We start from the raw sequence: 24,362 nt of genomic DNA on the forward strand, positions 1-24,362 counted from the left end.
AGGGCCATGTTTCCAAATTGTTGTGGAAGAAATTGATTTTTTTTTTATTATGGAAATTGGAAGTATTATCTGAGCTCATGTACTGGCAAAGCCTTTTATTCCTCTGTTATTTTATTTTACTTTTTTATAATCAGCTCACTCTTCTATTTGAGTATAAACATTATCACTAAAAGTCCATTTAAGAAGGGAACAAGGGGTACTTTATAACTTTCAAAATATACTTTGACAGTATTTCTCCAGCTGTAAAAATAAGAATAAAAATACTTCCTCGGGTGGTAGAAATAATTTAGGAGAGAGGAATAAGTGAATCATAGGCTGTTCGAGCTGGAAGCAACCTTACGTATTATCTTGAGCAGAGATGGCAGCATTGCCACAACTTTCACAAGCCCATGCCCATGACATTCATATGCAGTAAGTCTTGAGACCCTGTTCCTGGGCCCAATACATTTGTTTGCAGACCAGCACCCCGGACATCCACAACCATTGACTGAGGTTGCTACTCAAAATGAAAATTATATTTCATCCCTGAGCCCCTGTCAATCTCTTCCTGTGTGCAAAATGTACTATTGAAAACCTAAGACTCTAGTTTGACTTTTTCCATGTCACAAAAATTTTAGAGTCATTTATTATTTATAATTAATTTACTTCTTATTAATAGCCTATAGGTTTTCTGGCTCTGAATTCAGTATTCTTTCTATTCCAATACCTGGAAAGAATGATCATGTGTGAATGAAAAATTGAATACTAGCAATAGGCAAAAAAAATATTCTTAATCTACTTTGATTCTTCTAAATGTATTTCCAGGGAACTCAAAGTATTTTACTATAGGCAGATGGGTATAATGGGGTGGGAATGCATTTAGCAGTAGGAGGTGATAGCAGTAGGAGTAGCCACAAGTGTGCAAGGAAGCCACTGGTAAATATGGGAAGGGACTATGTACACAGTTAATGATTCAAATGGAACACTGACAGGTCTTATTATTTTTGAAATCTCTTGAAAAGCTGCCCTGGTATCAGGTTTTACTACCGATCCCACATGTAAGGAAGATTGTAAAAAGTTTCACAAATGTTTGGAAAGCTTTCGTCAAACTTGGTCCAAACTTAGTTAAGCATTTCATCAATGTAGCTTTATTTTCAGAGTCTTAATATGAAACTGGTAGTTTGAAATTTTTAAAAATGATTTGAAATGTGTGTAAAACAAGGCAGTTCAACTGTTTTGCCTGTAGTATGTTAAAATGTTAAATTAAGATCCAAATATTTGTAAATTTCTGAAACATTTACTTAATTTCTTTGAAATCCTATTTTTTCTCTTATGCCATGTAAACTTATTGCACAGAACAATTCTTTTCCACACACAGCTTAAAACATGCCTACAGATTTTCTTAGCCAGAGGAGAATAATGCTTTGCTCCATCCCCTTGTCAGTCCTAACTTCCTGAATTTAATTCTTCTTCTGAGAGGAGTTGCTCTACCATTTAACATGTGGTGATCAGCCTGTGGATAGCAAGCAAACCAAGTGCTGAAGTGTAGGAGAAATTTGAAGAAAAAAAGGAAACCAGGTTGTTAGTAGCTAGTGATGTGCAAGGTGAAATACCAGAAATTGCACTTGAGACCGCAAAGTAAGAGGGGGTTGGTGGTTAAGTGTCTGATAATACTGGAATAATAATAAATATTCCAGGCCTTTGCTGGATTTCAACAAATAATCTATAGAGTCCAGAACATTTTCTAACTTCAAAGGTAAATTCAGGCATCATTTTTTTTTTTTTTTTTTTTTTTTTTTTTTTTTTTTTAGTGAACCCAGACATAAAACATAACTGCAGAATGATGTAATAGTAAAAAAATGTGCAGGTTACCATTTGTAGATGAGGTTGTGAGGATGTGTGTTTAAAATGACTGGATAGTGGCTACAATCGATACAAATTCTGTCCTTCATTGGATTTTAAAACCTATTATAAGCCTTATCTGTTTGTACTTCTGGGCTTTTTTTGGTTGTTGCCATATAATTGAAATCATTTCTAGGGTATAGTTCTTCATGTCCTCTGAAGGTAGCTACTTAGAGTTATGCTTGGTATGTTCTCCAGCAAGTCACTTGTCAGTTTGTATGTTGGAAACAACAAATAAAAATTCATACAATTGCATCACTGCATAATGTTGCTATTGTAGAATTTTCTAAGGGTTCTTTTGAGAAAGTCCAGAAACATTGCAAAGCAGATTGTCAGTAGAACAGAGTTCCTCATGATTTACTTGTGGAAAATACACACTAGATTTAATATATATTGTTTCTTATGTTGCCTATGATACTCTCTTAAAAGTCTACATTTTATCAGGATACAGATATGTGTGTATGTGTGTGTATAGACACACACATAATCTATATAACGTGTTATGTGCCTTTTAATTAGTGATGGTTATTGAGACTATTCAATAATTTTATACTAGATAAATTTTGAATTTTCTTTTTGTCAATTTAAAATAGCCTAGATCCAATAAATAAATAAATAAATAAATAAATAAATAGCCTAGATCCAAGCTAGAATCTTTGAATCTATTGGTATTCTAGTTATCTCCTGTACTGCATAATTTCATCGTTAATTCTACGTAAAGGACTGAGTGTCCTTCCAGTTCTGGAATTATGCTAAAGGAATTTCAGATCATTCCACTGTTTGCTTTCTTTTTATTTGCTCAGATTTATGTTTTAAAATGTTGTTTTAATATGTAGTTCCAGAAAGTAGCAGAACTTCTTGGACTACTATTTTAGCATTGTAGAGTCAAGTATTCTACTTAGTCTCAAAGAGTGCACTTTTGTTTTAATAAAACTAGCTGTGAGAAATTTTGAAATCATACTGACTATGAACAACCATATGTCTGCTAGGGTTCAAAGTTACTTAGGGAAGTCTTCGGGGGAAACTACCTTGATTTGAACTCTAAATCCTTCAAAGGCAGGGATCCTGCTTTATTTAACACAATATACTTAGCACCTTCCATTCCTGGCACATGCTGAATGAGTGGTTAGATGGATGGAGTGGAGAACAGACCCTGACATCAAAGTTCCAAATAAATGGAGACATTAGCTTTCGGAAGCTAATGAGGTTTTATGAGCTAGCCTTTGTATTCTGATGAACTGAAATAATCCAAATTCCATAAGGTAGCAATTGAGTAACAATTATTTCTATCAGGTTTTGATGATAAGACTACCAGATTGTAAAATATGCTATGTTTTTTTTTTATGGTGACTTGCCAAATAATTAAAGTTCAAGCAGAAGAGATCAATTTTTTAATAAAAGTAGATTTTACTGTTAATATCATTCTAAAACTACTTCAGAGAAATTTACCATAAAAACAGAAAAAAAGCTAAAATATCTTAGCATCCCTAACTGACTAAATGACTGTATTTTTTTTTCTTCAGCTTTGTTGAGATATATAGTTGACATACAACATGGTCATAAGTTTAAGATGTATAACATGTTGATTTGATTCATTTATATATTATAAAATGATTACCACCATAGCATTACTTCCATCCTGTCACATATTTACCATTTCTTTTATCTGGTGATAATAATTAAGATATATTCTCATAGCAACTTTCAAATATATAATAGTTTTATTAGTCATAATCACCATGCTGTACACTAGATCCCCAGAACTTGTTAATATTATAACTGGAAGTTGGTACCCCTTGACCAATATCTCCCTATTTCTCCCATTCCCCAATTCCTGGGAACCACAATTCTACTCTGTTTTTCTGTTTGTTTTTTTTAGTTCACTTGGTGAATTTGTTGTTTAGTTCTAATAGTTTTTGGTGGAATTTCTAAAAGTTGATTTCTTTAAAAAAAAAAGATTTTATTTATTTATTCATAAGAGACACAGAAACAGAGGCAAGAGACCCAGGCAGAGGAAGATGCAAGCTCCTCACAGGGAGCCTGATGTGGGACTCGATCCCTGTACTGGGATCACGTCCTGAGTCGAAGGCAGACGGTGAACTGCTGAGCCACGCAGGTGTCCCTAAAGTTATTTTCTATATGTAAGATTATATCACCTGTAAATAAAATACAATTTTACTCCCTTTTTTTCCTAGTTGGATGCCTTTTTTTTTTCTTGCCTGTTTTCTCTGACTAGGACTTTTAATACAACGTTGTGTAGGAGTGGTTAGAGTACTGTTGTCTTGTTCCTGATTTTTTGGCATTAAGTAGGACATTGGCTCTGGGTTTATCATATGTGTCTTTATTGTGTTAAGGTATGTGCTTTACATATTTAAGTTGTTGAGTATTTTTATCATGAAAGGATATCATATTTTCTCAGTTGTTAAAACTTTATTGAGATGAACAAATGATTTTTATTTTTCATTCTATTAATGCAGTGTATCACATTTATTGATTGGTGCATATAGAACCATTCTTGCATCCTAGGAACAAATCCTAATTGATGATGGTGAATTATTCTTATAATGTACTATTGAATTTGGTTTGCCAATTTTTTGTTGAGAATTTTTGCACATGTATTTATCAGGGATATTGTTCTCTAATTTTCTTTTCTTATAGTACCTTACCTGGTTTTGATATTAAGGTCATTCTGACCTCATAAAATAAGTTTGAAAGTAACTACTCCTCTTCCATTTTGTTTAAAAGTTTGAGGTTTGGCATTAATTCTGTAAGTGTGGTAGCATTCACTAGCGAAATCTTCTGGTCCTGGGCTTTTCTGTTTTGGGATGTTTTTGATTACTGCTTTAATCTCCTTACTCATTATTGATCTGTTCAGATTTTTTATTTCTGTAAGACTAAGTCTTGGTAGGTTATATAATTCTAGGAATTTATCCACTCTTCTGTTATCCAGTTTATTGGCGTAGCAGAAAAGTGGATGTTCCCCTTTCTATTTCTGTGGTATCAGTTTAAAAACTTTTTTTTTAAAGATTTTATTTATTTATTCATGAGAGAGAGAGAAAGAGAGAGAGAGAGGGAGAGAGAGGCAGAGACACAGGCAGAGGGAGAAGCAGGCTCCATGCAGGGAGCCCGATGTGGGACTTGATCCCAGATCTCTGGGATCATGCCCTGGGCTGAAGGTGGTGCTAAACCAGGCTGAGCCACCTGGGCAGCCCTCTGTGGTATCAGTTTAATGTCTTTTCTTTCACTTCTGATTTTATTTTTTTGTTCTTCTCTCTTTTTTCATAGTCTAGCTAAGTATTTGTCAATTTTGCCTATTATTTCTTTTCTTCAAAAAAAAAAAAAACAGCTCTTAGCTTCATTCTTTGTTGTTGTTTCTTAAATTGTTTTTCTGACTCTCGATTTCATTTCAATTTCTCTACCTCTGATCTTTGTGATTTCCTTACTTATACTAACTTTGGGCTTATTTTATTTTCTTTATCTAGTTCCTTGAGTTATAAAGTGAAGTTGTTTATTTGAGATCTCTCTTGTCCCTTAAATGCAGGTCTTTCTTGCTGTAAACTTCCCTTTAAGGACTGCTATCACAGCCTTCCATAGGCTTTGATAGATTGCACTTCCATTTTTATTTGTTTCAAGATGTTTCTTGATTTCCTTTTGATTTGTTCTTTGGCTCATTGGTTGTTTAAGAGCATGTTGGTTAATCTCCAGTATTCTAAAAATTTTCTAGCTTTCCTTTTGTAATTGATTTCTAGTTTCATACCATTGTGGTCAGAAAAAAAATACTTAGTATGATTCTAGTTTTCTTAAATTTGCTAAAACTTATCTTGTGACTCGTCATCTGATATGTCCTGGATAATGTTCCATGTGAACTTGAGAAGAATGTGTATTCTGCTGCTGTTGGATGGAATGTTCTATATATGTATATTAACTCCATTTGGTCTAAATTATGGTTTGAGTTCAACATTTCTTTGTTGATTTTCTGTCTGGATGATCTATCCATTTTTGAAAGTGCGGTATTGAAGTTATTAAATTGTTGTCTATTTCTCTCTTCATACCTGTTAGTATTTGATTGACATATTTAGGTGCTCCAATTTTGATGAATATATGACTGTTACATCTTCTTGATGAACTGATCCCCTTATCATTATAAAATGACCACCTTTTACTCTTATTACTATTTTTTTTTTTACTTCAAGTCTATTTATTGTATGTAAGTGTAACTACCTCTTTTGGTTTCCACTTGCATGCATGAAATAGCTTTTGTCATCCCTTCATTTTAGGCCTAAAGCATGTAACTTAAAGCTAATTGAATCTCTTACAGGCAGCATATAGGTCTTATTTTTTGTTAGTCATCCAGCCATTCTATACCTTTTGATTTAGAGATCAATCCATTAACATTTAGAATAATTATTAATAGGTAAAGATTTATTAGGGCTCTCTTGTTTTCTAGGTGTTTTGTAGTTCTGTTTTCTTTTTTTCCCCTTTTTTGCTCCCTTCTTTTGTAAATTAATTTTATTATTTAGTTTTATGTTTTGATTCTCTTCATCTTCTGTGTATCTTTTGTAAATTTTTGCTTTATGGTTCCCATGAGACTTACACAAAACATTATATAAATATACGTATATCTGTTTTAGGTTGATACGAATTTAACTATAACCACATACCAAAACTCTATCACTTTACTCCACCCCTTTTATATTTCTGGTGTCACCACTTATATCTTTTTGTAATTTGTATCCATTAACAAATTGTTGAAACTTATCTATTTAACCTTTATACTAGATTGAAGTAGTCAACACATCACCATATTACAGTGTTGGGCCATTTCGAATCTGATTTTATGTTTTCTTTACCAGTGTGCTGTATATCTTCATATGTTTTCATAGTACTAATTAGCATCTTTTTATTTTATCTTGAAGAACTCCTTTCAATATTTCTTATAAGGCACATTTAGTGGTGATGAATTCCCTCAGCTTTTGTTTATTAGGGAAGGTCTTTATTTCATCTTCAATTATGAAGGAAAGCTTTCCTGTATATACTTGGTTGGCAGTTTCTTTAGGCACTTTGGATACATCATCCCATTTTCTTCTGGGTGCAAGTTCTCTACTGAGAAATCCACTGGAGCCTTATTATGGGGTCCTCTTGAATGAATTGTATTTTTTTTTTCTTTTGCTGCTTTTAAAATTATCTCTTTGTCTTTGTTTTTATATAGTTTATTATTATATGTCTTGCAGTGGGTCATTTTTAAAAAATATTTTACTTATTTATTCATGAGAGACACAAAGAGAGAGGCAGAGACATAGGCAGAGGGAGAAGCAGACTCCCTGCTTGGAGCCTGATGCAGGACTCGATCCTAAGACTCCGGGATCATGCCTGAGCCAAAGGCAGATACTCAACCACTGAGCTACCCAAGCCTCCTGCAGTGGGTCATTTTGAATTGAAATTTTGTGGTGATTTATTAGCTTCATGAACTCTTCCCAGGTTTGGGAGGTTCTAAGCCATTATTTCTCTAAATAAGCATTCTATCCCTTTCTCAAACCTTTCTTCTCCTCTGGGTCTCCAATGATTTATACCTCATATTTTTTTATGGTATATCCTATAAGTCCTATAGGCTTCCTTAATTCTTTTTCATTCTTTTTTCCTTTTGCTCTTTTGATTGGATCAGGGGTCAATTTTAGACATATTCACAGTGATAGAGGCTAATACAGGTAGTAAGGGCCAGGGTCAACTTTGGACTCCCTGACCGCTGCAGAGGATTTGGCCATCTCCTATGGCTACATATTATGTCTCTGGAACACACACTGTGATGGGTTGGACTGGGGACATGCAGATGTACAGGTGGAGAGACTATCTACAGTTTGGTGCAGTGGTGCTGGCCAGTGAGAGAAGGCAGGATCTGACCTGACCTGCAAGCAGTTGTGGGGGCCCTCACTATTAATGTATTCACCTATAACTGCACTCTCTACCCCTGTGCCTGTGTGCTTCAGTGGAGGCTGATGACACACGTCAGGCCAATGGCACACAGGTGCATGACTGGAAGGACCAGCTCAAGCATGGTCACAGTGGTCAGGGTCAGCCGAGGTGGCCCACGTAGGTGTCTTGCACTTGCACAGCTTCACAAACTTAACCTGGTTGCCAAGTGTAGCTCTTTGGCTCTGCTGGGGGTAGAGAGGGACTCAGGCAGCTAGTGTCAGTGATGGCAAATACTTGTAAAGGAAAAGATAGCAAGGTTTACAGAGGGCCCATGGTGGCAGTGCTGTGTGCTTCATGAGTGGCAAAATCTCTGAGTTTGTCTGCAAAGCAAGTGTTTGTGAATTATGCTCAATCCTACTACATGTCTGCTAATAATAGCCTCTGCTTTTCTCCCTTGGGCTGAGCTGCCTAAGTATCTCAGCTTTGTTCGTCTCTGCAGCATGAAACCAAAGCAGGACCTTTGTGTAGTGCCCCAAGAGGGTAGAGAAGCTATCTCTTCACCCTACTCTTCCTTTCCTGATGAGGGGAATTCTTTCTAGCTGGGAAATTCCTTGTTGGTGCTAAATGATGTTAGTTTAGGGGATGAGATGATGCAGGCAATGAAGTTGTCTTCCTTCTCTTCATGTTTAATTATTCTCTGTTTGTTTCTTTGTGTGCTTGCTTGTCCTACAGTGTTGCTAAGGTCCTAGTTTGTAGAGGTCCCTTGGAACTGTTTTTGCTAGGGAATCTATCCAGTCATTGATCTTCATGGGGGGAGCAGGGGCATGGAAGCTGGGTTTTGCCATGTTGCTTTTTTTTCTGCCCTCCAAACTAATCTAAGAGATTAAGTTTTGAAATACTTTTATAACTCTGTTGAAATTTTGTATCTCTTATATTTCTTATACGACTCAAGGTGTTAAGTAAAATCTTTAATAGAATGATAATTAGAACAGAAGGAAACAGTTTCATAAGTATGAGTCCTTAGGTTTTATTTTGGGAAGAGACTTGATTCCTGATCTCTGTTAGGCAAATGTGTTCTAGAAAAGATGGAAATATATACACTTAGTTGTGCCTACATGATTCAGATACTCCTGACTGCCTATGGAACCTATGATTTTTTAAAAAAAATATTTACTAATAGCATTTATCCTTAAGATTTTAATTTTATAAACTATAAAAATGTTTGACTTGTCTGACCAAATAAAATGTAAATTTTCTGCAGGTTAAATAACCATAAAATACATAAAAGCCTATCTAGGATATCTTTGTGCCATAGTGCTTAGAAGTGGCTTGTATTTACAGTCAGTATCACTTTTTTGACAGTAATTTATTTATTTGAATCATTTGATTGAGAACTAGTAAATCAGGTTATAATTAGTATAATTCTGGGTCCAGAGGAGACCTAGATATTATTTAGCATAAAAGCTTCATTCATCACGATAGTCTAGATTAATTCATTCCACATCTTTTTCTTTCTTTCTTTCTTTCTTTCTTTCTTTCTTTCTTTCTTTCTTTCTTTCTTTCTTTCTTTCTTTCTTTCTTTCTTCTTTCTCTTTCTTTCTTTCTTTCTTTCTTTCTTTCTTTCTTTCTTTCTTTCTTTCTTTTCTTTCTTTTTCTTTCTTTCTCTTTCTTCTTTCTTTCACCTACTATATTTAAGATGCTCTTCTAGACAATGTGGAATCAGTGTAAGGAAGCATAATTCTTCCCTTACAGGTTTTACCATAAGTCACACAATGAGTTAGTGGGACTCTGTGAAGCTCATTAAACTCTTCTGTATTTTTATCTTTGGATTTGCTTTTTGAAATTTTCTCACATTCATTGCATACATTCCTTTTCTACCCCTAGTAATTTGAGAACTTCATTTTAGCTATTACCAAATTGTTATAAATATTTCAGTAGCAAATATTTTGTGTTTATGTGATCAAGTTGATTATGAGTGTTTCCAGAAAAATCTTACTAAATCATTAATTTAATCATGTGTATTCCTTGCTCAAAAACATTTGCCTATCTTTGCCTATACGGGAAACTGACTTTCCTCACTATTATATTCAGGACCTATTATGATTTAAAATTGGAATACTGTATCAGACATACTTTGACTATTCCCTTCAACCGCCAATCTAATTATTCTCCGTGTATAGCTTGAATCTTTCTGTCTACATATTATTTATTTTGCTTTTTCTGATTTTAGCATATCTTTTCTCATCTCGAATAGTCTGTATGTTGTTGTCCTTTACTTTCCAGTAATGTCTTTGATTTTATTTTCTAATTTGTTACCGCTATTTGCATACATATGTCTTCTCTTGGACTTAAATTTGGGGGAGCAATGATTGTGATTTTTTATTTTAAAAATATTTCTCTGTAATCACAATAAAGAGTAGAATATTTAATTAATATTTGATTACTTGAATATAATTAGAGGGAAACAGAACAGTGCAAACTCCAAAAGCATGCTGTTCAGTGCTATGGAAACAAACAGCATCTGAGGGAAAGAACACTTCCTAGATAACAAGGAGTTGACCATATCTGAAGGGAGACATGACATCTAGAAAGAGTGAGGAAGGGACAACAAGCATTCATTGCCTACTTCACTATTTTGTTTAGACAGAATAAATAGAAATTCAATTAATGCATTCTATAGTTTTTCCTCGATGGTTTAGGTCTATAGTGGCAAAGGATGTCATCCTGTATTTCTATTTATAGTTTCTGAATCCAGCAGCTCTTCAATAAAATTTATATAGTGGTAATAACTAAAATAATATATGTATAATCAAAGCACTTCTCTTGATGACTAAGGCAAGTTTGGTGATAAAATTCAGCAATTACCTGTTCCACTTGAACAAATTAGACTTTAAAGTTCCATATTAGAACTTACTGTCAAAAGTTTTTCAGTATTTAAAAATTTATTTTAATTCACTGGAATGCATCATACACCCACAAGCGAACACTTTTTTCTTCCTTTCTTTCTTTTTTTTTTTTTTTGTTAAAAATTCAATACATATTCTACCCATATTGAATTCAAGAAACAGGCTGAAGGAGAAGTAAAAAGTATTTTAAATTTGAAAAATTATGAATGATTTTTAAGAATATTTTCCTACTGTATCAACAACTTTGGGATATTGAATCCTAATGCACATGTTCCTTTCTTTAAGATGCCTGTTCAACTTTTCGTCATCATTTGAATCATTATTGGGAGAGAGATGGAAATTAAATGTATATATTGAACATATAGGGCTTGAGAGAAAAAGGAATAGTGTCTAATAAGACAAGGAGTTGGCCAAGAAAGAGGCAGGAAGCCCCCGCCGGCATAATCGAACTATGTAAGTGGTATCATTTTCATGTACATCTGTTCTGGGATTCTTCCAAGGGCCTGATTAGGGTGAAAGTAAACTCCTATGAGCCTCAGTTTTTACGAATGTAAAGTTTCCAATTAATCTCCACAGTCTCCAAATAAGTTCAAACCATAATTATACAATCTTCTATCACTTTCCTGGTTTAAACAGTTAAACAGAAAACAAGCAATGTTTGGTGTATATATGTGTGATATATATATATATATATATCATACATATATACACACGCACCTCCAGATGTGGTTTACGCCAAATCCTTCATGAGGTGGACACATTGATATTCTAAAAGTTTCCCTGGGTACCAGCCATCGGCACTGTACTTCATCCTGGCAGCTATTTTACATGTACATAAATTATCCCAAAAGTTGCTTTTGCTTTATTTTGTCAGTGTAAGTCTATTAACATAAAGTCCCGGATTTTTATCTCAGATATTGATTTTTAACCTGGATCATTTGGACATTTCCCCCCACAATCTGAAGTTTTTCACACATTTTGCATATATAATCATTAATTTTCTGTCATTTCTCCACCTCCTGTCATTACTGTGGCTGTTTATTCCTTCTCACATTCTCATCCAACTATTAATGAAGCTATCTCTAGCTAATCAACAGAACAGATTCTCACTGTTTCTGCTTCCTTGCCACTTCATCCTCAAATCTTTTTTTTTTTTTTTTAAGGTTAAATGTTACTGTCTAGAAACCTGTTGAACAGATAGAAGTATTCATGATGGGTACCATTCAGATCTGGTGTTATAATGTTAACATTGAGAAATTAAGCATGCAAGAGTGAGGAAATTCCAAAGTTGAAATTCCCATTAATTCATTCATTTAAAAGATGTAGAATTAAAAGTTCTTATAGGTACCTTAACAAAGGACTCTATACAGTGTATGTATATTTTTACAGTTAAATATATATTCTGTAATACTCAACATTTTTTAATTTTTTTGAGTGAAAGATTGAATTTGGGTTTTTTTTTGTTGTTGTTATTTAATTTTAGTTTTAAGTAGTTAACACAGAGCAATTTTGGTTTCTGGAGTAAAATTCAGTGACTCATCACTTACATCCAACAACCAATGCTTATCATAATAAGTGCCCTTCTTAGTACTCATCACTCATCTAGCCCATCCCCCACTGACCTCCATCAATCTTGTTTCCCTCTCTCCTTTTTTTCTTTTCCTCCATCTGTTTTCTTTCTTAAATTCCAATATGACTTAGATCATACAATATTTGTCTTTCTATGACTGGCTTTTGTCACTAGACATGACTTAGTATATACTAAGCTCCATCCATGTCATTGCAAATAGCAAGATTTCATTCTTTTTAATGGCTGAGTAATATTCCAATATATATATATTGGAATATTACTATATATATATATACCACCTCTTCTTTATCCATTCATCTGTCAACATATATTTGGGCTCTCTCCATAGTTTGGCTATTGTTGATAATGCTGCTATAAACATTGGGGTACATTTATCCCTTTGATTCTGTATTTTCGTATCCTTTGATACGAAAGGATCCTTTTGTATCCTTTGAGTAAATACCTAGGACTGCATATATGATATACTTAGATAGATATAGAGGGTAGTTCTATTTTTAACATTTGGAGGAACCTCTATACTGTTTTCCAGAGTGGCTGCACCAGTTTGCATTCCCAGCAGTGCAAGAGGATTCCCCTTTCAGCACATCCTCACCAACATCTGTTGTTTCTTATGTTGTTGATTTTAGCCATTCTGACAGGTGTGAGATGACATCTCATCATGGTTTTGATTTATACTTCCCTGATGATGAGTGATGTTGGACATTTTTTCATATGTCTGTTAGCCATCTGGATGTCTTTTTTGGAAAACTGTCTATGTCTTCTGACCATTTCTTAACTGGGATATTTTTTTGGAAACTCACCTTTTATCATATATGTCATTTTCAAATATCTTCTCCCATTCTGTAGGCTACCTTTCAGTTTTATGGGTTGTTTCCTTTGCTGTGCAGAAACTTTGTATTTTGATGGAGTCCCAGTAGTTCATTTTTGCTCGTTTCCCTTGCCTGTGGTGATGTGTCTAGTTAGAAGTTGCTATCCAAGGTCAAAGAGGTTTCTGCCTATATTCTCCTCTAGTATTTTTAATGGTTTTTGTCTCACATTAAGGACTTTAATCCATTTTGAATTTATGTTTGTGTATGGTGTAAGAAAGTGGTCTAGTTTCATTCTTCTGCACGTTGCTGTCCAGTTTTCCCAACACCATTTGTTGAAGAGACTGTCTTTTTTGCACTGGATATTCTTTCCTATTTTATCAAAGATTAGTTGACCATATAGTTGTGGGTCCATTTCTGGATTCTCTATTCTGTTCCCTTGAACTATATGTTTTTGTGCCAGTACCATACTGTCTTTGTGACTACAGCTTTGTAATATACCTTGAAATCCAGAATTGTGATGCCTGCCGTTTTGTTTCTCTTTTTCAGAATTGCTTTGGCTATTTGGAATCTTTTGTGGTTCCATACAAATTTTAGGATTGTTTGTTCTAGCTCTGTGAAAAAATACAGGTGGTATTTTGATGGAGATTGCATTAAGTGTATATATTACTTTGGGTAGGATAGATATTTTAACAATGTTTGATCTTCAAATCAATGAGCATGGAATGCTTTTCCATTTCTTTATGTCATCTTCAGTTTCTTTCATATGTGTTCTATAGTTTTCAGAGTATAGATATTTTCCTTCTTTAGTTAGATTTATTCTTAGGTATCTTATTGTCTTTGGTGCAATTGCAAATGGCATTGATTCCTTGATTTCTTTTTCTGCTGCTTTGTTATTGGTGTATAGATATGCAACAGATTTCCGCACATTGATTTTCTATCCTGTGACTTTGCTGAATTCATGTGTGAGTTCTAGCAATTTTTTGGTGGAGTCTTTAGAGTTTTCTACATAGAATATCATGTCATCTGCAATAGTAAAAGTTTGGCTTCTTCCTTGCCAATTTGAGTGCCTTTTATTTCTTTTTATTGTCTGATTGCTGAGGCTTAGATTTCGAGTCCTATGTTAAGTAGCAATGGTGGGGGTGGGTATCCTTGTCTTGTTCCTGACTGTAGGGGAAAGACTCAGTTTTTCCCCATTGAGGATGATATTAGCTGTGGGTCTTTTGAATGGCCTTTATGATGTTGAGGTATGTTCCATCTGTCTCTACGTTGTTGAGGGTTTTTATCAGGAAAGGATCCTATATTTTGTCAAATGCTTTTTCTGCACCTATTGATGAGACCACATATTATTTTTATCCCCTCTTTTACTAATATGGTATATCACATTGATTAATTTGTAAATGTTGGACCACCCCTGCAGCCCATGAATAAATCCTACTTGATCATGGTAAATAATTCTTTTACTATTAAATTTGACTTGCTAGCATTTTACCAAGAATTTTTGTATCCATGTTTATCAAAGTATTGGCCTTTCTGAGTGGGGCCTTTGTCTGGTTTTGGAGTCAAGGTAATGCCGGCTTTATGAAATGATTTTGGAAGTTTTCCTTCCATTTCTTTCTTTCTTTTTTTTTTTTTTTTGGAGCAGTTTGAGGACAATAGGTATTAATTATTCTTTAAACGTCTAGTAGAAATTCCCTGGGAAGCCATCCAGTCCAGGACTTTTATTTGTTGGGGGATATTTGATTATGGATTCCATTTCTTTGCTGGTTATGGGTCAGTTCAAATTTTCTACTTCTTCCTATTCAGTTTTGGTAGTTTGCAAGTTTCTGGAAATTTGTCCATTTCTTTTAGGTTGCCCTATTTATTGGCATATAAGTTTTCATAGTATTCTCTTATAATTGTATTTCTGTGATGTTGGTTGTGATGTCTCCTCTAGAATTTGTGATTTTCTCTATTTGGGTCCTTTCTCTTTTCTTCTTGTTAAGTCTGGCTCCAGGTTTACCAATTTTATTAATTCTTTCAAAGAACCAGCTCCTAGTTTCATTGATCTGTTCTACTGTGTTTTTGTTTATTCGCTTGTTTGTTTCTGTGTAATTTATTTCTGCTCTAATATTTATTCCCCTCTTCTGCTGACTTTTTGCTTTATTGGCTATTCCTTTTCTGGTTCCTTTAGGTGTAGAGTTAGGATGTATATTTGAGATATTTCTTGCTTCTTGAGATAGGCCTGTAGTGTAATATACTTCCCTATTTGGATTGCTTTTGCTGCATCTCAAAGGTTTTGGGCTGTCATGCTTTCATTTTCATTTAATTCCATGTATATTTTAAATTCTTTAGTTTACTAGTTGACTCATTCATTCTTTAGTAGGATGTTCTTCAACCTCCATATAGTTAAGGCCTTTCCAAATTTTTTCTTGTGGTTGATTTACAGTTTCATAGTGTTGTGGTCTGAAAACATGCATGGTATGCTCTTAATCTTTTTGTACTTGTTGAGGGCTGATCTGTGACCTAGTAAGTGATCTATTCTGGAGAATGTTTCATGTGCACTTGAGAAGAATGAGTATTCTGCTGCTTTAGGATGAAATGTTCAGAATATATCTGTTAAGTTCATCCAGTCCAGTATGTTATTCCAAGCCATTGTTTCTTTGTTGATTTTCTGCTTAGATGATCTGTCCATTGCTGTAAATGGGGTGTTAAAGTCCCCTACTATTATTGTGTTATCATCAATGAGTTTCTTTATGTTTGTTATTAATTGATTTATATATTTGGGTGCTCCCAAGTTGGTGGCATAAATATTTACAATTGTTATATCTTCTTGATGGGTGGACTGCTTAATTATGGTATAATGCTCTTCTTCATCTCTTGTTACAGTCTTTGTTTTATTTTTTTATTTTTAATTTCTTTTTATTTTTAAAGATTACATTTATTTATTCATAAGAGACACAGAAAGAGAGGCAAAGAAATAGACAGAGGGAGAAGCAGGCTCCCTGTGGGGAACTTGATGTGGGACTCAACCCGGGATCCTGGGATCACGCCCTGAGCCAAAGGCAGACACTCAACCACTGAGCCACCCAGGTGTCCCCAGTCTTTGTTTTAAAATCTAGTTTGTCTGATATAAGAATGGCTACTCCGGCTTTCTTTTGACATTTAGCATGGTAGATTGTTCTCCAAACCCTCACTTTCAATCTGCAGGTGTCTTTAGGTCTAAAATGAGTGTTTCATAGGCAGCATATAGATGGATCTTGGGTTTTTTAATCCATTTTGATACCCTTTTGATTGGTGCATTTAGTCCATTTACATTCAGAGTGATTACTGTGAGATAGGAATTTAGTGCCATGTGTTACCTGTAGAGTTCATGTTTCTGGTGATGTTCTCTTGTCCTTTCTAGTATTTGTTGCTTTTGGTCTTTTTTTTCTCCACTCAGAATCCCCCTTAACATTTCTTGCAGGGATGGTTTAGTGGTCATGAGCTCCTTTAGTTTTTGTTTGAGAAACTCCATGTCTCCTTCTATTTTGAAAGATAGCCTTGCTGGATAAAGGATTCTTGCCTGCATATTTTTCCCATTCAGCACATTGAATATTTCCTTCCACTCCTTTCTGGCCTGCCAAATCTCTGTGGATAGATTCCCTGTGAACCTGATATGTCTTCCCTTGTGGGTTAAGGACCTTTATTCCCTTGCTGCTTTCAGGATTCTTTCTTTGTGTATTTTGTGAATTTGACTATGATATACCTTGGTGATGGCTGGCTTTTGTTGAATTTAATAGGTGTTCTCTGTGCTTCTTGGATTTTGATGTCTGTGTCCTTCCTCAGATTAGGGAAATTTTCAGCTACTATTTGTTTGAATAAACCTTCTGCCTCTTTATCTCTCTTTTCATCTCTGGGACTTCTATAATATGAATGTTATTATGTTTTACTAAGTTACTGAGTTTTCTAAGTCTATCTTCGTGATCCATTACTTATCTTTCCCTATTCTTTTCAGCTTAATTTATTTCCATAATTTTATCTTCTATATCACTGATTTGCTCCTCTGCCTTATCCAACCTTTTTTTTACAGCCTCTGTTTGTGTTTGCATCTTAGTTATAGCATTTTTAATTTTGGCCTGACTAGATATTAGTTATTTTAGCTCTGTACTGAGATTCTCTAGTGTCTTCTATGCTTTTTTCAAGTCCAGCTAGTATCCTTATAATTGTTGTTTTAAATTCTAGTTCAAACATCTTTCTTATATCTGTATTGATTAAATCCCTGATTGAGTTCTACCTCATGTTCTTTCTTTTGAGGTGAGTTCTCTCACATCATCATCTTGTCCAGAAAAGAAGAAAGAGAAAAAAGAACAACAAAACAAACAAACAAAGAAATAAAACTAACCAAACAAAAAAGCAATAAAATAAGAAAAAAAAAAAACAAAAAACAAAACAAAACCAAAAAAAACATTAGATTCTGGGTGTGTTTTGGTCTGCTTGTTAAAACAAAGATCTCCCCCCCCAAAAACTAAATAAAATGAAAATAGACAAAATTTTAAAAATATGAAATTTATATATGTAAATTTATATATATAAATTTAAAAATTAATAAACAAAAAGGAATTGGAAAATACAAGAAAATAAATGAAAAAATAATAAAAATAAAAGAATTAAAGTAAAAATGAAGCTCGATTCTATTTCCCCTAGAGCTGAAGCTTTGTAACATTTTATGATTAATAAACTCAGTGTGAGCTAGTTGTTTAGAGGAGGGGCCTGTTGCACTGATTCTCAGGTGGACTTGTTTCAGTGGAGATATGTCTCCAAGGTCCAGGCGGGTGGGGCTTTATATGTGGCTCTGGCCTCCACTAGGTGGCATTGTTTTGCTCCTGGAAGGCTTTCAGCTCTGATGGCTAGATGAATTTGATGGCACTGGGCTCTGTAACATTGGAGCTGAAAGTTTGGGCCCCTCACTCCTCAGTGAGCCCTTACAGAAAAGAAATTGGTCACCCTATTTGTTTCCCTAGTTTTCATCTGAAACCTGCCTTTACCCTGCCCATGTCCAAGGCCTTTTTTACCTCAGGTGTGTGACTGAGTTTCAAAACTCCAAATTTCAGGGACACCCATGGCATGGGCTCACACAGTTCTTCTGGGGGACGGTTTCACCACACTTATTGGCCAGTCCCAGGCAAGTGGCCATTTGATTACCGGGCAATTTGGAGTTTATAGCAGAAATCTAGCACCAGGACCCACTGCTCTCTGCCGGCAACCCAGCTCCTATGCCTGGGAATAGAACAGCACCTAGGTATGGTTCATTCTTCCTGCAACCCAGGGGATCCTTAGACCACCCTGTCACTTCTGGTTTTCTGCCCCTCTTTGCCACCTGAGCACCTTTCATGCAGGCACATCCCCAATGGTAATGAACTTAAAAGTTCAGATTTGGCATTCTGCAGCTTCTAATACTATGTAGTAGCCAATGTACGCAGGCTCCTTCCCTGCTGCCACCTCCACAGCTATAGCTCCCATACCTCCTACCTTCCAGGAGTGGTCACTTTTCTATTTGTAGAATTGCAGTTTTTGTTCTCTCAGGGCCTCTGATTGACCTCTTGGGTGTTCAGAATAATTTGATAACTATTTAGCTGTGTTTGAGAGTCTAGAGAAGCTCAGCATCCTCCTACTCCTCCTGTAGAGTGAAAGATTGAATTTCTACTCAACATTTTACATATTTCACAATTTGACAGTGATTCTGCTTTACAAAAAATAAATAAATAATGGAAATATGGAGACATGTTGCACTCACTGTTCTTAAACCTATCTAATTTTCACATTATCATGTTCCTGATTTAGAAATGCTTTTCCAGGGACACCTGGGTAGCTCAGTGGTTGAGCATCTGCCTCCAGCTCAGGGCATGATTCTGGTCAGGGGATGGAGTTCCTCATAGGGCTCCCTGTGAGCAGCCTGCTTCTCTCTCTATGTCTCTGTGTCTCTCATGAATAAGTAAATAAAATCTTTACAAAAAAATGCTTTTCCAGTTACAGTCCAGTATGGACCTCTCACAACTCATCATTATAAAAATTCACTCACACATAGCATTTAACTTAGACTTAGCTTTGGCTTGCTCTATCAAGCCATCTTTTCATTATTATCCCAGCACTATATCTCATATAAGACTTTGCCATATCTGTTTTTCCCTTGAATAGTTTTCAAACATTCAAAAATGGTTAATAATTTTTTAAAAGAAGAGTACCTCAGTAAGTTTTTTATTTTAGCATTTAATATTTTGTCTTTGAAAATTATATAATAAGACATTTATTACTTTTTCTTCTCGAGTGGTTTATTAATACAATGTATAATATAGCATATATTAGTATATATATATATATATCCCAAGGCTATGGCCTAGCTTACTAATAATCTTTTTTATTTTAAGGAAGTTCAAAATATACATTGGATGTTCATCAATCAATGATTGTTACAGTTTTACTTGGATTCATAAAACAGGACGTTTTCTTTCAGAAGAAAGAAGGTAAGAAATATTATAACTTCTTTTCTATTTCTGTTATTTGAGTTTTTAACTTTAAAAATTATCCCCTCTTAAAAATATAAAAAATTAAAAAATATATAAAATTTCCCCTCTTTACAAGTCTTTTATAGTTTAATCTGTATATTTCCCCCTCGTATCACTATCAAGATTTTTTAATGGGATTTATTAATTTTGACTCCTTTCAGAATTTATTTTTTTCTCAAAATTTACTCATTACTTGGTAACCATTTGTCAAAAAATTGAGTCTGCTTATAAATTCACAACCTTTCTCCATTGATCTTCTCTATTGACATGGTGTAACTTGGCTTTAAACATATAAACTAGGTCATAATCGGAGGTAAATCTCACTTCATCTCTTTTTCTCTAACAATTTTACTTATCTTCAGAATAAAATTGAATATTCTTGCTTGCTCACCCTTTTATAAATTTCGGAATTATGTTATGTAAATTAAAAATTCCATTAAGACTTAATGTGAAATATGTTAAATTTATAAATTAACGTGGTAAAAACAGATATTTCTATAGCACTTAAGTATACCTAGCTGAGAATATGGTATGTCTATCCAGTTATTAATGTTTTATTTTAAATTTTCCATAAGAAATTATAACTTAATTTTTCATAGCACAGCTTTCATAAACTTTATATCTAAATAGAAGACTGTTATTACTAATGAAAACTTATTTTTTCCCAATATTTTTACTGTGATGATTGCTAGTAAATAGGGATGATGTTTTGTTTTATTTGTTATATACCCATGTACCTTTTTAATCTACTTAATTCATTTAGTTTTTTGTTTGAATTTGTCTTGTCAATCTCATACTTCTGAAAGAATTATCAGAATGCTATGGTATTAATATACTGGATTTAAAATAAGGCTGTAGCACTAAGGGAATCAACTTTGGAGTTGCTCAAAGTTAGTGAGTCAAAGTGAGCAAATAGCAAAGTGGTCTTAGTATGAAGTTGTTATTATTAATATACTTCCCATTATTAAGACATATAGAATATTATCTTATGGCATATGATGGAAATAGGAAAATAATGGACTTCATTTTTTTTGCATGCCCTTAAACATATTTTATATATTTGTGGAAATTAGAGCTAATCATCTTCAGGGTTGTAGATGGTTTTGGAATATATCTAAAATTGTAACATAAATAACACAAATTAAATCTTTGTGAAAAGTGTATGGTATAGAAAAATTAGAATACAAATGAAAGATCTGTTGTTAGAGACTATATAGAACATATGTGAAGTTATCTTAAAGTTTTCTCTAAAAGTTACTCTCTCAAGGCTTTTTTTTTTTTTTTTCCTGTCAGGGAGATAATGATTTATAACTAACCTAAGGTTACTTATCATTTAACCCATTATAATGACCTTCTGTTGTAATTCTTTGTTATATATTTACACAGTCATTTTAAACTCCTGAGTTACCAATTGGCCTGTGGGTCTACTTATATTGTCTATTTTTATTCTTGATTATGAACCACGCTATTTTACTCCTTGACATGGTTGCTAAGTTTTGTTTATATGCCAGACTTGTAGATGATACATTATAGAGACTCTCAAATAGTATTTAGTTTTGCTCTAGCACAGAATTATATACCTGGATCACCATGATCTTGTGGAGGTTTGGTTTTCAACCTTTTTGATTAGTTGCATCCTTAATCTTGTATCATATCCCTTAGCCATATAGTTCTTGTGCCTGAGGCATATACCTTCTAGGGTTTCACTGAAAAATATGATATGCTTATTAAGCCAATCAAACTCCAACAGGGCTCCAACAAATTATTTCTCCCCAGCAATTTGTGGTTGTTAAATTCTCTATTCAGATTAGTTAACCTTTCAAATATTGCTTTCTGCGAAGTTCCTTGGATTCTAATCTTACGTACAAATATTTTAGGAATCACGGAAAGATTTGGATGAAATTTATATCAGGACTTTGATGTTTTCCTCAGTGTGACTCCCTTCAGCCTCTCAGGCAGTTTAAAATTCTGAAAGATCAGAATCCTTTGGTCATTTGAATGATTATTCCTCTGTATTTTAAGAAGTAATGATTTTTGTTTTTCTGGGTATCTATAATGTAACTTGGTATGTTTTTTCTTTCTTTTTTAAAAAATTTAGTTTTTAGTGGTCATCAAGCGTCTTGAATCTATAAATTTATGTCTTTCTCCCAATTTGGGGAGTTTTCAGCCCTTATTTTATCTATTTTATATTTTTTATATTTTCCCCTTAGCTCCTCTCTCTCTTCTTTCTAGGACTCCAAAATCCAATCAGTGAGAGTTTGTTCAGATATTTTCAGCAGATACTATTGTGTTTGGAGTATCAGTAACCAATAAAGATGCTGTGTAGAGCCTTTGGCTGGCACTATATGCCAGCAATAACACAGACCTTTATGGAAAAGTCAATGCCAAAAAAACCCAAAAACAAACAAACAAACAAAAAACCAATGCTATCCTCTGTAGGTATTATTCTTTTGAGGAAAACAAAATAAAAAACAAAACAAAACAAAACTTATCTTTCACTACTGTGATTTAGTAGAAACTAAACACTTAAACAAGAGTCATAAAGTTCCCATGAGACCTAAGAGACTCATTGTGAAATGTATGTGATGTATCTATGAAGCATGCAGTTGGGTATGCCTATGCAGTGTCATAAATGAGATTAGGCTTGAGCATAACTGAAAAGTATAAGTAAATTATGTGAGCAAGTATGTTTCCTACCATGTTCTTCACTATCTCTCCTCCTGCTTTACTCTTTCCTCTTTCAATGTTTAGCTATAGCTTCTGGAAAGTTTCCTATGACTAGTTGGCTGAGAAAGAAAACAAACAAACAAACAAAAAAACATAAGGCACAGCTTAATGGTGGTTCTGCAGTGGTTATGCTGGCTCCACCTTAAATTGGGTAAATTCAACACTATTGCCTCAAGGGTGGCCCTGAAAGAAATAATAAAAGAAAATTGTCAAAATGGCAGAGTTTTGAGTAATGGGTTTATTGTTTATTTTATCTGGACTGAGAGCCAGAAATACAGATTTTATTGATTTATTGGCAGTAGGTAATGATTTGGTTGGATGGTTAGAGACATAAAAGAATACAACTGGAAAATTGTGATAAGGTAGTATGAGAAAGATGACTTGGATGGTCTTGTTTAAATGGGCAGAGTTTAAAAGTATTTTTATTTCATGAAACAAAGTACTGCCCAGAGAACAAACAGTGGAAGAGAATGCTATTAATCAGATAGTTAAGATGACCTGTTCAGCAGATGTTACTCTGACTCTTGCCTCAGCCACCCTTGTTCTTGCTTAATAGTCTTACTAAGTAAGCTTATTGCTTGAGTTTATTATACTGGTTTAGGAACATGGCTTTTTACCCCGAAAGGCCAACAAACTCCCCCAAAACCCTAAACATAGTTGAGTACCCATGTACCATCGAGAGGGACCAACATTGATCCTGCTATGTGTAGCATGTTGATTGCACTAGAACATCTCTATGATAAAAGGGCAGTGCTTTGTTCTCACTGAAATAGACAGTTACTATGGATATGGATATAACTTTCCTTCTCACAATACCTCTGCCAAAATTACCAATCAGTGACTTATAGAATGTCTTGTTTATAACTGTGGTCATCCACAGAGCATTGCTTCTGACCAGGGAGCTTATTTTAAAGTCAATGAATTTTAGAAATGAGCTCATACTCCTGTAATTCACTGGTGTATGTACCTCATCACCTGCAGCAGTTAGCCTGATAGAATATTTTAATTGCTTTTTGAAGACACAATATATGCCTTCAGGTGAAAAGCTGTATGTTGTTTGAGATAATATCCTTAAAATTGTGGTCTAGCCTCCGAATGAGCAGCCATATATGACCCTGTTTTTTTCAAAACCAGGAGCTATGGGTTCAAGGATCCTGGTATGGCAAAGGGAGTGATTTTATCACAATTACCCCTAAGATTCTCTAACAAAAATTTGGCTGCCTGGGTTAGTACCTTTGGGCTATGATAGTTTACAAGTGTTAGTTTGCAAGGGAGGACTACATTCACAAAGGGAAAAAGAAATAGTTCCACTAAATTAGAAGCTGAACCTGCCACCCTACTTGGGGTTTATCATGCCACTGAACCAATAAACAACAAAAAAGGAAGTTACTTTCTAGAAGAAGTCATCCTGGTTACTAAGGGCAAAGTGGATTGTTAATACACCAAATTTCATTTCTGGGGCCAAGGAAGAGTGAGTCTGGAATGCAAGGGACTTTTCTGAGAGACTTCCTAGTGCATCTGTTTTTTACCATATGATATTTATCATGTGATAAATTTCAATAGAAAAAAAACCCAACTAAATAGAGACAAGACTTTGGCTGGATCAGACTCTTCAAGAATGAAGGTTTGGGGGCACCTGGGTGGTGCAGTTGGTTAAATGTCCAACTCTTGGTTTCAGCTCAGGTTGTAATCTCAGGGTTGTGAGATTGAGCTCCTCATCAGACTCCATGCTTAGCATGGAGTCTGTTTAAGATTCGTTCTCCTTCTACCCCTCTCCATACTCTCAAATAATTAAATCTTTTTAAAAAAGGAATAAATATTTGGAAATATACCAAGCAGTGAACCATTAGCCCATGAAGTGCTTGCTGAGGACAAAGAAAACAATGTTTAAATAGTACCTATGGCCATGTGACCAGTGGTAGGGAAAAAATAAAAAAACAATTTTAGTAGTTATTTTTATTCTTTGATGTGAATGCATGTGTGTGGGTGTGTATTACCTAGTTCTTTTTCTTTTTTT

At 34.4% G+C, this 24,362-nt stretch overlaps 2 long non-coding RNA genes across 9 annotated transcripts in view; one reads left to right on the top strand and one right to left on the bottom strand.

Moving 5' to 3' along the window:
- The window catches only part of LOC140611694 (uncharacterized), a 754,568-nt gene that overhangs the window by 369,914 nt on the left and 360,292 nt on the right, over positions 1–24,362 (top strand). For all 4 annotated transcript variants that reach the window (XR_012012832.1, XR_012012833.1, XR_012012835.1 and 1 more), the window contains one exon: positions 19,481–19,576. This is a non-coding gene — a long non-coding RNA (uncharacterized lncRNA). The remainder of the gene's footprint in view (positions 1–19,480; positions 19,577–24,362) is intronic.
- LOC140611695 (uncharacterized) overlaps positions 1–24,362 on the bottom strand; it is an 86,801-nt gene that overhangs the window by 8,428 nt on the left and 54,011 nt on the right. For all 5 annotated transcript variants that reach the window (XR_012012840.1, XR_012012839.1, XR_012012837.1 and 2 more), the window contains one exon: positions 18,585–18,732. This is a non-coding gene — a long non-coding RNA (uncharacterized lncRNA). The remainder of the gene's footprint in view (positions 1–18,584; positions 18,733–24,362) is intronic.

Source organism: Canis lupus, chromosome 20, assembly GCF_048164855.1.
Source record: "Canis lupus baileyi chromosome 20, mCanLup2.hap1, whole genome shotgun sequence".
NCBI lineage: Eukaryota > Metazoa > Chordata > Mammalia > Carnivora > Canidae > Canis > Canis lupus.